Consider the following 14,065-nt stretch of genomic DNA (forward strand, 5'->3'; position numbering starts at 1 on the left):
GAGCGGAGCGTCCCTGCAGCCCCCCAGGCCGGTGCAGACGGAGGGGCAGGGGGGGCTCCAGGCCCGGAGCAGAGGTTCCCCGGCAGCCCCTGGGGAAGCCCCTGGTGAGGCAGGCTGTGCCCCTCAGCCCATGGAGGGTAACGGTGGGGCAGATCCCCACCTGCAGCCCCTGGGGACCCCACGCCGCAGCAGGGGGTGCCCGAAGGGGGCTGTGACCCCGTGGGCAGCCCGTGCTGGGGCAGGGTCCTGGCAGGGCCTGTGTCCCCGTGGGGAGAGGAGCCCGGGCTGGGGCAGGTTTGCTGGCCGGGCTGGTGACCCCGCGGGGGACCCAGGCTGGAGCCGTCTGTGCCTGAAGGGCTGCGCCCCGTGGGGGGGGACCCCGGGCTGGAGCCGGGCAGAGTGTGAGGAGGAAGAAGCAGCAGAAACATGGGATGAACTGAATGTAACCTCCATTCCCCATTCCCCTGCGCTGATCAGTGGGAGGAGGACATAGAGAAGTTAAGCTGTGAAGAAGGCATGGGTGGGATGAGTGTTTTTTCTGATTTGAATGGTAACAAGTTAAACTAATTTCCCCAAGTCGAGTCTGTTTTGGCCGTGAAGGTAATTGCTGAGTGATCTCCCTGTCCTTATCTTGACCCACGAGCCTTTTGTTACATTTTCTCTCCCTTGTCTGGTTGAGGAGGGGAGGGATAGACCCAGGCTGGAGCGGTTTGTGAAGAGCTGCAGCCCGTGGGAAGGACTCAAGTTGGAGATCACAGAGGACTGTCTCATGTGAGAGGGACCCCACACTGGAGCAGAGGAAGAGTGTGAGGAGCCCTGCGCCTGAGGAGGAAGGAATAGCAGAGACAACACGTGATGAACAGTATGTGATCGCAACCCCCATTCCCCATCCCTCTGCGCTGCTGGGAGGGGAGAAGGTAGAGAAAATGGGGAGTGAAGTTGAGCCTGGAAAGAAGGGAGAGTGGGGGGAAAGTGTTTTTAAGAGGTCATTTTATTTCTCATTTATTTGGTAGTAAATTAAATTAATTTTTCCCTAAGTTGAGTCTGTTTGCCTGTGATGGTAATTGGTGAGTAAGCTCCCTGTCCTGTCTTGACCAACGAGCCTTTTGTTATATTTTCCCTGTCCTGCTGAGGAGGGGAGGGATAGAGCAGCTTTGGTGGGCACCTGGCATTCAGCCAGGGTCAACCCATCACATAAATCCAAAGATATATAAACCTAAGATCATCCAAAGTGATCTTATGGAAGCTTGTTCCAGTAGGGAAAAAAAAAGGAGGGGTGTGGGAATTTGAAGGTGAAAAAAACCCTCATCTGCATACTGCTAATCCTTTATTTCAGCACGGAGAGCAAACAAACACAGATAACTTAATTTACCTGTTCTCAACCAATCCAAGGCAATGGAGAAGCAATGTTGTTTTGTATTCTTTTAGTTGGTTTTCTTTATTTGTTTATTTTTTTATTTATTTTTTATTTTGTTTACTGCTGTGGATGCAACTTCCAGATATGCTGACCTTCACAACCAGGTGAACTGCATGACAAGAGATTTTTGGTGATTGCATTATTTGGTAGATAAGTACCTATAATAAGTAGGGGTAGTATTTATTGACTGCAACTACTATGTTTAAATGTATGTTTTTGTATCTGAGTTATCACTTCATGCTTGCTAGAAAATTATTATTTTGTCATAGTGTTAAGCTAGAAGTTACATCAGTTACTGAAGTCACATATAGCAGTAGTTTTGTAGAGGTTACATGACACTAATGAACAGAAATTTGGTATTTTTTATCACACGTAAATGACAAGGGATTAAAGTACACATGCTTCCTAACAAAACACTGAGCATGTCAGCATGATAGCATGCCTTGCTTTGAGCTGTCCTGCTGTTTTGAGTAGTTGTGGAAAATGATCCCTTAATAATGTAATTTGCTTTCTTTTTTTAATAGAATAATAGGATTATGGGTTAAAAGCTCATGTTATTGACATGTACATTTCCTCTTCAGTCTGAGGATTGTTACAATTTGTAGTCATGATTTCTGTTTCATAATGAAAGCTGCTGATCTGCCTCAAAAAATGGAAGAGTGCCGACTGCAGTGATTTGTGAAATACTGCTCTACATGAATCCAAATACCACAACTGGCTTTAACAAGTAGTCCTATCTGCTGGCCTTTCTTGTAGAGTCTCTGATGGACTGATTATTTCATATTTTCTTAGGAAAATGTTTAACCTGAGAACAACAACACAGAATAGTTACCTGTCTTGTTTGATGTGCTGGCAGGCATCAGTATGTAGCTCGGACCTACCTTTTGTCCCACTGGTAATTCTGGCTATGAGAGGCTTTGAGAAGACTTTCAAGAGATTGGATGGAATCTGGGAGGTGTTCCGGGAGAAGGGGCACTGGGGCCAGTTTGTCCTAAAGGAAAATGCCTGTGGGATCTACATTTTGCTATAGTAGAGCATAGGGCATATTCCTGGAAAACTTCCTAGGAACAAGTTGTCTACTTTAAAATAAGCTTATATTATATGACAGTTTTCCATCCTGTAAGTACAGTTCTTTAATATTTGTGCAAGTCTCAACTCCTTTAAATACCTCAAAAGTGTGTATTTACAAGAACGGTTGGTTGGTTTTGGTTTTTTTTTGGTTTTGTTTCTTTTTTTAAATACCCTATGTGTAAATAGTATGCTGAGTCATTCCCAAGTAGTGCCAAGTAAACTTTATGCCTTATAAATATTCTGTTTCATAAGCTGTCTTATTTTTGTCAGCTCCTATATATAGTGACTACTGAAAAAAACCCAACCCTGCTGTGTTTCACGGTCTCTTAAATATAGTTTTGGGTCACATAATCTTTTTGGAATGATTACATGCTTTAGTATACATGGTTTCAATCTTTCCCAAATTAGTGGGATTTTTTTCCCATGTATTTCAATCAAAGTAGAGTAGGTTGCTAAGCTAGGCTTTTATTATACAGAAATCATGAAGCCATGTTGATGAATAATGTGAAGGCAGAATGAAAAGTTCCCGTAGGTGGAGGCAATGGTGTTATTTGTGAGGCTGACACTGGCTCTTTCAGGCTGTTCACTCTAGGCTGACTGGCACCTGACTTCCCTGGGTAGGCTGAGCACTGCTGGGATGGTCAGGATCCCCGTGGGGCCGGGCGGCTGCAGGCTGCTTGCAGCAGTGCTCTCCTCTCGGGGGTCCAATACAGAAGGGCTCTGAATGAGGGGCTGTAGTCTTCTGTTAGGTGGTACAAGGTATTTCTTACGTTTAATCACTTGCCATTTCTTCAAATATGTTGCCTTTTCATCATGATATCTCATTCATGTGAAATGAATCTGACCTGTGTGGACCTCCTTCCACTGTGGGATTTTTTGGGGGAAGAGAAGTGAAACGGCACGTGGAGTTAGATACTCCAGTCTACATGGATCTGCCTAACTCTCCCCTCTGGTCTTGGTGGGCTTGGCCTCTCTTGAGGGTAGAGTGTTGTTATACCCGTCTTTGAATTTCCTGTGCTCTGGGCAACAAATAATCAATGCTTTTCCAATCACAGCTTTCCAGTAATACTGTGAAAGAAAAATTCCTTCAGGGTGAAAACTCTTCTCTAATGGTTGTCATGGAAATGGAGAAGTGAGTGATTATATAGATTAATATCTTGGTTACATGTAAATGTTCTGCAACTTTTTCTGCCTTATCATTTAGGAGAGACATTGATTCTGTAACCACTGGACCATTAGTGCTTTCAGCTCAATTATAGCTAAGATTTGAGCCAAACCTTTAATGCAGAAAAATAGCTAGCTATTTTAGTAAGTGTTTTGGTTTCATAGAGTTCTACTGACTGTTCAAGGTTTCAGCAGGCAGGGTTGGTTTTATGCTGTTGTTGCACAAGGAGAATTTTATAGTTTAATTAAATATAATCAATGCTTCAAATACTGGACCAATATCCAAGGGACATTTTACTTTTTTCCCCTCTCATTGCCCCTGTGACATTTCTAGTAAAAAGACTCCTCAAGAAGAACATTCCAGAGGAGCTGTAAAACAGGAGGTACTGCAAAATTGATCATAATTGCCTCAGTATGCTGCTTGTGGAGGCAAATTACTCTAGTGCATTCTGCTCAGGTGAGTCACAGTGCAATGTTGGAAAGTGATATTCCTCCATCCAAGAGGGTATTTAACTTTTTTTTTTAAATGCCATGTTAATGACGTAGTGTAAACTGGTTTCTCTTTAATAAAAGCAAGTATTGTACTAAATTTAATTGTTTTTGTTAACATGGTGTAACTTCATGACATTAGCATGACAATACTGATCTTTTGAATGTCTGTCCCCGTTTCTGTGGAGTAGCTAACATGAAATGTTACCTTCTAAAGATACTTTTAGTTTAATTTCTATGTAGAAAAAGGTTTTAACAATATATTTTTATTTCATTCTGATGCAGGGCTTTTGACTTTGTTTAATAGCAATGTAAATGTACTGTTACACTAAAAGGAAAATTACAGAAAAAACCAAACTTACTCTATTTTTATTGTCATATCTAAGTTCTGGTTTATAGTTGGATTTATTTATTTAAATGCTGTTTGGATTATATCTCAAAGATTGCAGTATTTCCACTGGATATGCTAGCTCTTATTAGTGTAATAATTAGTGTAATAATACTCCAACAAGAGTGTAGTGAGTGAGTCTTCACAGTTTGGTGCATAATTCAGGTAAAAGTTGAAGAAAAATACTTCAAGAATTATCTGAAAATGTTAGTTTATTTTGCTTTGTTGGTAACTGAAAGCATAGCTTGATTCTGAGTATACTTCTTAGTGATTCTCCTCTCTAATGTCCATACTATTTTTGGGTTTTGCCTTGGAAAGACAAAAAGGGCTGTTGTGTTTGAAGTGGCATTTTGTAATTAAGAATTTATTCTCTTGGAAATATTATCTTGGATGGTGGATGGAAGATAATGTCAGCAGAAAAGGTAGTCTGGAACAAGAGAATTACTTCTGTTGTACCTTGAGAACAATACGTATGAGAATGGAGTATACACTGAGCACACTGACTTTTGTGTGGAAGCCCAGCAGTATAATTCTTAGTTGATAATGACATTCTTTATTTGTAAAGCCATTGCAGTTAGTAATTCAAATGTTAGCTTCTTTTTCGTATGAGCTAAGAATTCATATTGCCATTCTATGCTTGTCGTATGAAAATTGATTGCGTGCTTACTCTTTCCAGATGCTGCATAGCTTTAAGGCAATCTCAGCACTGTCAGCAAGAGCATCTCCCTTTTCAAGTGTATTGACTGTCCTGAGGCAAGGTGGGTATCATACAAACTCAGTTAGCATCTGTATGCTGAGATCACACTGGAGAGATATTGTTTAAAATTACAATGGGCTTTATAGGTCAAGAGGAGCATTTTGAATTCTGTGTGGTTACACTTGCTGTGAATCTGAAATTGTGTGTGCAGTTCCTCTGATGAACACAGCAAGATGAGCATTTGCATATTACCAGTGAGATTAGACAAAAGTCTGAGTAACCAAAGAAAAAGGTGTGGTTTTAAATGGAAAAAAAAGAAAAGGTAGTTTTCACAAATAGCATCTAGATTTTTAGATATTTAAAATCTAGATGCTATCAGTGCTTAGTTAGAATCAGAAGCTATTAATTGCATGATTTTTGAAATACTAGTTCTGCCCAGTATGTAAATACATAGGAGTAATATTCAATCTTCATATCTCTTGCTGGAGCTGATCTTAGGGATGCTTGTGTTGTATCTGTACTATGCTGAAGAGTGAGAGATGGGGAATATTCTTGTGCATGAGAACTCAGTAGCCTATCTGAGAGGAATGAAGTGGGTTGATCAGCATTGATAACATGCAGCTGTGGCCTTGCCGCAGAGGCAGTGGGTTGGTTGACATGAATGATGTGCAGCTGTAGCTCATTCCTGCTAAGTAGTTAAATAGCCCTGAGGATGGTGGGAGAGGGGGTAGGATAGAAGAGGAGTGGTGTGATCTGACCTCTAGAGGAAGGAGATACAGCTTGGACAGTAGAATCTGACCAATGGTAAAAGCCTTGTTGCAGCTTTTTGTTTGATTGTGCTGTGACACGTATTCTGCTAACTTGTTAGAATGGTTTCTTCCTGCTACATGCAGAAACAATCATGAGCGTAGGAGTTAATATGGTCCCAAACCATGTCACAGGAGAGAGTTTGTGCTTGCTCAGCTCTGCTGTATATAGGTTTACAGTAGTGTGGATATGGGCTATTCAGGAGCAGCTGACCTCTGTGTCAGGTAATATGGTTCAGGGCTTCTTAAATTTCCTAGCGTAGACATAGCCATAGTAATCTAGAGTAACTTGAAGGACGTACCATGGTTAAAAAATTGCTGAGGTTTGTATTGATTAGCCAGAGATTTAGGAAAAGTGACATATGTATTTGAAGGTGTGGAAAATCTTATGTTATAAATACTCCTTTCCCATCCCTCTGAACAATATGTTAGTGTTTCTTGTCTTTTATGCTGGGAATCTTATTGGTAATTAGATGCTATGTTATTCCACAGAAGGCATTCATTTGGGTTCATTGGCTTATAAACCTGTGTAGAATGTATTGGGACACCTGTGATTGTTCCAAGTTAAAGGTTAAGGCAGAGCATTACTTTCTGTGATTGCAGACAAACTGCCTGAGCCCTGGATGAGTGTAGATTCATCTGTGCCAACAGCCTGTTAATCATGTTTCTCTTTGGGACTTTGTCCTGAAGCTTAGGAAAGTTGTAGTGACTCACTGTGCATTGAGTCTATACCAGCAGTTCATCTTTCCTAAGGCAGATCCTCCTGTGAGTGGCGGAACTCAGTTTCTGATTCAAGAGGAAGAAGGGTTTTTCAGGAAGAAAGTTTTTGACTTGTACCTGTGCTTCTGATCTACCCACATTTTTAATTACTCAGTGTCACTGCCAAGCTGATTTACAGAGCCATGACACATAATGAAGTGTGGTGTCAAAGCATGCAGCAGACTCAAAATCCAGGTCATACAAATAGTCATGTCAACAAATCAAGATGAGTGGTGGAGTTAAAATACCTGGGGAAATGCAGTGTATATAACAAGGTAACAACACTTGAAGAGCACTCCCTTATAAGAAAAAGGTGTGATATTTAAGAGACTGTTTGAGGGCAAACAAGGGAGCATAATATATATGGGTTGATATAACTATACTGATCTATGTTACTTTTGATGTTTAGATTCAGTGAGATTGATTGCCATGCATACACTTGGCATTTGTAATGAACTAAAATGCTAGGAGCAAAAAGAATGGCCACCTTATGACCTGAATGGACCACATCTCTTTTCTCAGTGCAGTCCTAGGCTACATCAAGCATCCTCAATGTTCTCCAACTCAAATGGAGTGTAGCTTATTGCCCACATGATGGTCATAAGATTTATGCGTAGATTTGTAGATAAAATAGGGTTGCACTTGGTGATTTAAGTTGACTTCTGTTTCTTGTTCCTTTTTTTTTTTTTCTTTCCCCCACCTAGTTCTCTAATTCAGTAATTTATTTCAAAGTTAGTAATTCATTGCTTAGGGCTTCTTATCCTGGAAATATAGCTCCTAGAGAGCTACAGGTGGCGATTCTGTTGATACAGGAAGTTGTCATCCTAGTTTTGGGAAAAGAATTTCAAAGCAAACTAAATCACACTGAAACTCAGGGCAGTATAGCTGCATAATGGCAAGTTCCTCTTCCACTATCAGAAACATTATTATTAGCACTTGTAAACATGCATGAGCTAACTTTAAACTCATGTAATTAGGTTAATTGCTAAGAAGGCAGTCGAGGAGAATGGGGCTCAACAATAGCTAAAAAGTGTGCCTGGGCTTATGGGCAAATTCTTGAGCAATTAACCAACAGTTTCTCCCATGCTGCCACATTAATGTAACTGTCAACACTGCACCTAGATAGTGAAATACGCTGCAATTATAATTTTGCATAAATCGTATAGTAGTTTTAGAAGTTTTACCATAAAATCAAAGCATTGGTTTGTTATGAAAGGATGTCTTTCAGCCAAAGTAGATTGGTGGTGGTTTTGTCATAAAGTAATGCTTTTGTTTTGTCTTAATTTTCAGTTCAGGATGAGAACTGTAGTGACCTGGACATGGCCACATAGGGATCTTGGTGGCATACGCTAATGTTAAGGAGGAGGCAAATCCTGTTAGTCTGCAGAATTAAGCCTAAAACAAATTATGGGAAAGCTACAAATAGAACATTTTGGAATAACAGGGTTCCAGGCTTTGTCATTAGTTCATGCATGCCTCACCTCTTTTATCCAGTAATACTCACCTCTCTCTCGTGTATCTGTGGAGTGTGGTGTCGGGTGGTTTTTTTCCTCCATTCAGTTCAGGGTAAATAATTCCCATATCCCATTAAACTGTTCCGCTGTGTCATTAATCTTACGAATTAGATGTTCATTTGAAAGCAGTGTCAGCATACAAGTATTGTAAAGTAGGTCACATTAAGTTTTCCACTTTCTTAGGGTAAAAAGATTTTCTAAAGCAATGACCTTGAAGCATATGTTTGGACAAAGACTGCTTAGGAAGGCCTAATGTAACTGGTACTAAAGAAAAAAATGCTGTTTGGTCCTGGGGAAATTGTTCCAGAATGCAACATTTATTATAAGTGAAAGCACTAGCATTTAAAACAGGTTAAACATGAGGTGTGCTCATGGAGAGTCCATGATGACCCCTGAAATAAGCCATTTGCTCACAAGAGATACTGAAGAAAGAATAAAAAAGGATGGGAAAGACAGAGGATAAGAAACAACACAGGCAGCAGTGATGGATGATTTTGCTGTATTGGCTCCTGCCAGTGTCATCACCAGTTAGTTGTATTAGATGCCCTGGTTTATTGTTGGAGTGTCAATACTTGATTATTTTGTGAACTGGTTGATGTTTACTGTGTATTTTGAATTGAGAAGAACTATCATGGAGTACTTCAGCCTTGCTATGCATTTAATTTGTGTATCATTTATTGGTGTCTCTGCAGAGCTAAATGACATAGTAAAATGGAACATTAGATTACCTAATCAAGTATTTCAGAGGGATATATGCTAAAAATAAAAGTGATAAGTGATAGCAGTTCACTGTTCTTAGTAGTTATAAATATGTAAAATATAGAACACAACTTCAGGCCTATACTTGAATAGGATTTATTTTAAGAGCTTTATTTACAGCCTGCATCATCAGGGGGAGTCTTTAGTGATTTCTTTCAGACTTGGATCAAGCCCAGTAATGATGGAACCACTTAAAATCTCCTGACACTTCAATAGCCAATTATCTAATTTTATATGTAGGCTTCAGTCTTTAGTAGGATACTTTATAGAATGGCAGACATGGGAGTGGTAGTTAACCCTTCTAGAAATACGATTTGCCAGCGTGTTGCATGCAGCAGTCATGGCACAGCATGACTCTGAGAACTCCATGACATTTGTTAGCTAGCAGGGATAATACTGTCCATTGTAGTTTTGCTGACAATCAGTAAAGTGATTATGAATTTATCTGGTACCGTAGAATTGTGTGGCACATTGACAGCTGCAAAAATAATTTAATTTTGACTCCATACAAGGATACAGCTAAGTGCTTATTAATAAAGCAACATTTATGAAGTAAATATTATGATGATTTAATGTGCCCACAAAAGCGTAATTCATGTTTCATTTGGAAATGAATGGTGAATTATGAATTTCATCACAGAAAACATTAGAAAAGAGTAAGATATAGGTAGATGAACATGACTATTGCTTTGGTTGATTTAGTGCAATTTAAAGTTTGTTAATCCAGTGGAAATGTGATTCTTTTTCTTCTGCTTAAGAGAGCTCCATTAATGGCATTTAATACTGCATAAATCTATTAAATGAAAGAGCCTTAGGATTTCCTTGTCAGAGAAGAAATACAATGTGTTGTGTGTTAAAATGTAATTATTACTTAAATAGTAGTAATCCTAAAGTCATTACAAAAGTGAAATCATTGAATGGGCACTGTTAAACAGGAAGAGTGTGTGCATGTGTGGGAATATATGGTCATGTGATGTTAATCAAAATGTCACAGTGTTTGACATTTTTTTTTTGGATTAAGTGTATGTACTAGGAGTTGAAGGTTAAGCCCAAGAAGATCAGAAGGACGATGTGGTATTTTTTGTCAAAAATAATAAATGAATTTGATTTAAAAATACGTATTTTCTCTGTGCGTGTGTGTAAAATGACTTACTCAGTGTAAACTTGAAGCCAAATCTGATTTTTACAAAAGATTTAGTCATGAAAGCAGAGTAATCTGCAAGGCTTCAAGCTGAGTTTTGGTAATTGGAAAGGAGGAAGACCTCCTCTACAGTTACTAGAAAGGAGGTTGTAGTGAGGTGAGTGTTGGCCTCTTTTCCCAAGTAATAGGTGATAGGATGAGAGGAAATGGTCTCAAGCTGTGTGAGGGGTGGTTCAAATTGGATATTAGGAAAACTTTCTTCACCAAAAGGGTTGTCAAGCATTGGAACAGGCTGCCTAAGGAAGTGATGGAATCACCCTTTATCCCTGGAGGTATTTAAAACATACGTAGATGTGGCACTTAGGGACATGGTTTTATGGTGGACTTGGTAGTGTTAGGTTTATGGTTAGAATCGATGGTCTTAAGGGTCTTTTCCAATCAGAACAATTCTATTACGCTGTGATTCTAGATTTTCCTACTTTGATTTTGTGTATACAAACTCATGGAAGAGGCTGTGAGCAAAGAGATACTCTCCTTGCACCTTGGTTCTTTTCTCTTTTGACCAGAACTTGGATAAATAATTCACAGTGTAGTTTACAAATGGGAGAAAAAGATGTAAGTTGGCTGAGACACCTAAGAATTTCTGCAAGCAGAATATTCTCAGGGATTGATGGTTCCTTTTTGAAATCATCAGGCTACCAATAATACTGATGGAGTTTAGCCCATTACATGCTTATTAGTCAATTATTTTACTTTAACAAGAAATTTTTGATGATCTGGTTAAGCAGATAGATGCCTGCGATGTATATCCTCTCATTAGGTAAGTATAATTCATAGACTTATACTACTGTTTGAGCTCCTTTGATCAGTAATTTCAAAAGGTATTCCATCAGTATTCCTTTTCAAGTTTAATTAAAATATGCAGACCATTCCTTTGGAAGTTTTAACAATATTTAAAGCTATCTTACAATAATTAGTTATGCAGTAGAGGTGAAGTTTGTCCAATGTTTAGAACAAAGAATAGGGGGAAAACAGCTTAAGTGAAGATATTTAGACTGAAGCTGGATGTTTCTTGAATGACTATTCTATGCATATCCTGCCCCTTTGATGAGAATCATATAGCTCCACTTAATGCAGATGGTGAGATTTCCACGTGGTTGTTTAATGAGCTGATAGCAGACTGTTACTCACATGAGATTTGCAGATCAGTAGAAGCAGCGAGACATTCTGGACTGGAAATACTCTCTGTTTATTTCTGTTGTTCTCCGTCTAGTATAGTTATATAGGAATTAGCCTCTAAAACAAATGTGATAATTTTGATATCAATACCACCCAGATGGATGAATAAAAAAAACCCACAATGCACACCTGAGTATTTTTTTCTGTTTTCTTGTTACTGGGATTGGTTCCTGCTGCTGAATAATCCTGTTTAGTTTACCCAAATCAGAGATGTGTTTTGCATTTTAGCAGTTGTGGGTTTTTTTCAGTCAAGAGTTTGGGTTGATGTTAGCAATAGTAACGGCAAACATTACTAAGAAGCAGAACATGAGGAGTATTGGTATTTGTTTCTATGTAGTGTTTCATTTTAGTATGTTAGAAAAAATTGCCAACATAAGTAACAGCCATAATTATTGTAAAGTCCTGCAACCCTCAGGAAGCTTATTCTAAAATAAAATATTATTTTGGGAGACAAAAAAGGCCAATAGAAGTTCCAGTTTTTGTCTAACATGTCTTCTGTTTTTTATTTTTTTCTGTTTTTTTTAAATATTATTTTCCTGTATATTCTGAGTGAGTATTTACTAAGATGAAAATCTTAAATCTCCTTGCATATATATGTCCTTTGATCAGCTGGCAGGTGTCTATTTTATTTTGACTGATCATTTTACCTCTACTTCATTTTGCCACATAGGCACTTGTTGAAGTTACAACTTGTCTATTTACTGTTTGTGGGTTAGTTAATTCTTTACTTTCTACATCATGGGCAAATTTTGCTCCTGTTTTTTTGGTAGCCTCTTGGGCTTTGCTTTAAAGCATAATGGGGAATTCTGAAATGCTACATCTTGTGTCTGTATCCAGCGTCTGAATAATTTCAGAAATTAAACATAAAGATTTAGGAAGTTAATTCAGAAATGAAGGAATATAACAGCTACTGGAAGGAGGTGTAATTGTGCTGTGGTTTTCCAAGCCCTTAAATAAGCAAGAAGGTTGGGAAGTTTGGTTTGGAGTGTCTTGTAGGCAGGAGCACTTACTGTAGAGGTGATAGATTTTTTTCTGTGATAATATGAACGGTATGTACTGGCTGATGTGCTACATCTGTAAGATATATCCACATGAGAAGTCTCTGGCTTCATTATCTATGATATGAAATCCTAAATGATAATTTTTAATAGAAAATTATGTGGGTGTTTTGTCTTAATTCTTTCATATATATTAAAAGGCAAAAGAAACAGTTTGGGAAGACTGATGGCTGCACTGGGATGAGGTAACTACTGTTAAGAGAGCCCTTTAATTTTACAAAGATACAGCAGGACCATAAAGCTGGAATTTGCAAAAATGTACTGCTAAAAATTGTAGTAAAACTCCAGTAAAAAACATGTTTTGAAGATGAGGGTTATTAACCTTAAGCAAGATGGACTATTTCCTAAAAGCTGTGTTTTAGTGTTATCACAAGTTACTAGACCTGATGCAAGAATTACTGATGATGGTTTGTGGTATGTATTCTACAACAGATCAGACTAAACTATTACTATGGTCTTTTTGGTCACAGAATATTCTTCAAGTGCATGTCCTAGTGGTACTGTCATTGCTTTGTTTTGCTATTGCAGGAAACAAAAAGTATGATTTGTGGTTTATTGTCCTTAAGAGTTAACTACATTTTGTATCACCAAAAATCTTCCTGTCTGGTGCTGGCATACATGGCTTCCTGTAATACATTATGGGAGTATATTGGCAGAGAAAATGAAAGTAGTAGCATGTTGCCTAGTTGATGAGACTTAAGGATAAAAAAACCTAAATGTAGAATAGTGGTTGTGTTAGTCCAAACAGAAAACCAAGTTTGGAAAGCTTTTGATTTCCTAGAAGCATAAAACTATATATAAAAGATTTAATGTAATACATACTATATTGAAAAAAACACCTAACACCAAACAACTTAGATAATTTTATTTTTTTTACTGGAGTATTTTTAAATCAGTTATAATATTGTCTTAGTTTACAACATTTCCACTGTTTGTTTATCATAGAGTGATATGGTTGTTTTCTTTCCTTACAAGATTGACATGAATTGCAGTAAATATTGGCAAAAAGCTCTGAGATCCTTAGATATAAGAGACTACAGAAGTATACAGATGAAGTGTTAGATAGAGGTGCTGCTCAGGAGTCATATGGCAAGAGAATTTTCCTCCAAGATTGTTCAGAAAGCCACTTCATTAAAACAATTTCCCATTTTTCTTTCTGTTGGCAATTTTCCAGTAGTTAAACAGTGACAGTGTGCAACATCCTCAGCATAGTACAATTAGTATGGCACAGCAAATACCAGAATAAAAGTAGGTTATTTCACAGTAGCTAGACAAAACCTAACTCATGTTCTTTTTTTTTTTGTTGTTCTTGGCCTGATGTTACAGGTAACAATTAGTTGTAGCAGCTCTTGACAAGTTTTCAAAATGGAATTGGATGAATTCATAAATTTCACCCGAGTTCTTGGAGAAGCATTAGACTCCTTTAGAGTTGAAGTACCTAATTCAGTAATCTAATGAACAAGGAAAAGCATTTGTGCTGTAAAAATTACTAAATAAGCTACATGAATCCCAATCAAGTTACTCTTATGTTGCACTGTTATGATTTCACTTGACTGAATAAAA

At 38.2% G+C, this 14,065-nt stretch overlaps 1 protein-coding gene across 1 annotated transcript in view; it reads left to right on the top strand.

Moving 5' to 3' along the window:
• The window catches only part of CNTN1 (contactin 1), a 245,167-nt gene that overhangs the window by 19,787 nt on the left and 211,315 nt on the right, over positions 1-14,065 (top strand). The window contains exon 2 of the mRNA XM_040596458.1: positions 5,206-5,287. The gene's annotated coding sequence lies outside the window, so the exon portion shown is untranslated. The remainder of the gene's footprint in view (positions 1-5,205; positions 5,288-14,065) is intronic.

Source organism: Falco naumanni, chromosome 5, assembly GCF_017639655.2.
Source record: "Falco naumanni isolate bFalNau1 chromosome 5, bFalNau1.pat, whole genome shotgun sequence".
Classification (NCBI taxonomy): Eukaryota; Metazoa; Chordata; class Aves; order Falconiformes; family Falconidae; genus Falco; species Falco naumanni.